This window comes from Tachyglossus aculeatus, unplaced genomic scaffold, assembly GCF_015852505.1.
Source record: "Tachyglossus aculeatus isolate mTacAcu1 unplaced genomic scaffold, mTacAcu1.pri scaffold_87_arrow_ctg1, whole genome shotgun sequence".
Taxonomy (NCBI): Eukaryota; Metazoa; Chordata; class Mammalia; order Monotremata; family Tachyglossidae; genus Tachyglossus; species Tachyglossus aculeatus.
Window position 1 is genome coordinate 561,635 of NW_024045095.1, and position 2,386 is coordinate 564,020.

A 2,386-nucleotide genomic window follows, 5' to 3' on the forward strand; every position below is an offset into this window, starting at 1 on the left:
AGAAGATACACGATAATTAGGTTGGACACATTTGCTGTCCCACCTGGGCCTCACAGTCTTAATCCCCATTTTGCAGATGAGGTAACTGAGATACAGAGAAGGTAAGTGAATTGACCAAGGTAACAAAGCAGAGAGTTGTGGAGCAGGGATTAGAATCCACCTCCTCTGAATTCCGGGCCTGGACTCTATCCCTTAGGCCATGCTACTTCCCCATCCACTCTCAATGTTAATTCCTTAACTTGCAATCAGTGAAACCTCTCTTTAACGCCTCCAGAACGTCCTTGTTATTTAGGCTGTAGATGAGGGGGTCCAGTACGGGAGTGAGGATAGTGTAGAAGGCTGAAACCACCTTATCATAGTCCTTTGAGTCATACGACCTGGGCCTCATGTAGATAAAAATAGCAGCTCCGAAGAAGAGGCCGACGACAATGAGATGAGAGGAGCAGGTGGTGAAGGCCTTCTTCTTGGCCTCCACTGACCTCATTTGGAGTACCGCCCCCACAATGAGACCATAAGAGCCCAGGATGACAGAGAATGGGATCAGCAGCAACAGGGCATAGCAGACATACATGCTATGGACTCATACGGACTCAAAGACCATAGTGTCATCACAGGCCAAGCGCACCAGAGTGGGGGCCTCGCAGAAAAAATGGTTGACTTCCCGGGAATGGCAGAAATGGTAGCTCATGGTGACCCCCGCCTGCATCCCATTCTCATGAGTCCCAGGCTCTGTCTCCTCCTGGCGGTGGTGTGCTGGTTGTTTGGGGCAACGCATGGGTTGATGCAGACAGAGCCTGGGACTCATGAGAATGGGATAGCGTAAAGGGTGGCAAATGGCCACGAACCGATCGTAGGCCATGCAACTAACAGGAAGCACTCGCCCCCTTCCAGACTGAGGAAGATGAAGATTTGGACGGCACATCCGACGAGAGAGATGGAATTCCTGCCGGACCAGAAGTCGCCGGCCATTTTGGAAATGGTGGTGAAGACCAGCATCACATCCATGAGCGAAAGCTGACCGAGCAGGAAGTACATTGATGTGTGGAGGTAGAGATCTCTGTGGATCAAGAGAATTATAGCTGCATTGCGCATCAAGGAGGTGCCGAAGGCCATCATAACCAAGGTGAAGAGGACTTGGTTAGCCCGGGTGTGGTTAGAAAGTCAAGGAAGAACGAAATCTGTCCCCATAGTGTTGTTTCTCCTTCTCCATGGTTTTGTCCCAGTGGGAAGTTAGATCTGGAAAGAAGCAAGCCAACAACAACAACAAAATCAGTGGTAAAGGAAACAGTAGCAGGGGAAGATGAGAGTGGGTCCACTTGCTTTCTATTGGGAAGTTGAGTCTGGAGAGCACAGATGATCCAAAATTATAACATTTGTGGTATTTGCTAGGGACTTTTCTTTTTTTCTTTGCTGTGTTTGTTAAGACCTTATTATGTGCCAGGCACTGTTCTAAGCGCTGGTGTAGATGCAAGCTGATCAGGTTGGACAAAGCCCATGACCTGCATGGGGCTCAAGTCTTCACAACCAATTCATAGGTGAGATACAGAGGCACAGAGGAAGTGAAGGGACTTGCCCAAGGCCACACAGCAGACAGGTGGCGGCGCCGGGAATCGAAACTAGGTCTTTTTGACTCTTACATACTTTCATGACTCATTTGACACTTTCAGTCGTATTTACTGAGCACTTACTGTGTTCAGTGGACCGTACCAAGTTCTTGGAAAGTATAATTCAGCAACAAAGAGAGACAATTCCTGCCCACAATAGGCTCACATTCTAGAATAGGGGAGACAGACATCAAAACAAGTAAACAGACATCAGGTCGTGGTGACCTTTGAGAGAGCGGGTTCAGCAGAGTGCAGGGGACGGACGACAGATGGGAGGGGTTCCAGAAGAGAGTTGGAGGAGAGGAATTCGAGGCAGCGAGTGTAGACGACTCACTCCAGGAGTTTGGAAAAGAAGGGTAGGAGGGAGATGGGGCGATAACTGGAGGCGGCTGTGGGGTCAAGGGCGATTTGTTTTAGGATGAGGGAGACGTGGAAAATTTTGAAGGCAGAGGGAAAGAAGACATTGGAGAGTAAGCCGTTGAAGGTGGAAGTTAAGGAGGGGAAGGGGGAAGGGGAGAGAGTTTTAATAAGGTGGGAGGGAATGGGGTCCGAATCACAGGTGGAGGGGGTGGAACTTGAGAGGAGGGAGGAGATCTCCTCTGAAGATACTACTGGGAAGGTCGGGAATGTAGAAGAGGGGATCGAGGAGAGGGGACGGAGGAGGGGGAGGGGAGACTTTGGGGATGGTGTTCATTTTCCTAATGAAGAAGGTGGCCAGCTCGTAGGGGGTGAGAGATGGAGGAGGGGGAGGAACAGTGCTCGCAGATCTTGGCTCTACCTAC

At 50.1% G+C, this 2,386-nt stretch overlaps 1 pseudogene; it reads right to left on the bottom strand.

Annotated features, from left to right (window-relative positions):
- Positions 1 to 226: 226 nt before the first annotated feature.
- Positions 227 to 1,188, bottom strand: LOC119924184 (annotated as a pseudogene).
- Positions 1,189 to 2,386: the final 1,198 nt, after the last annotated feature.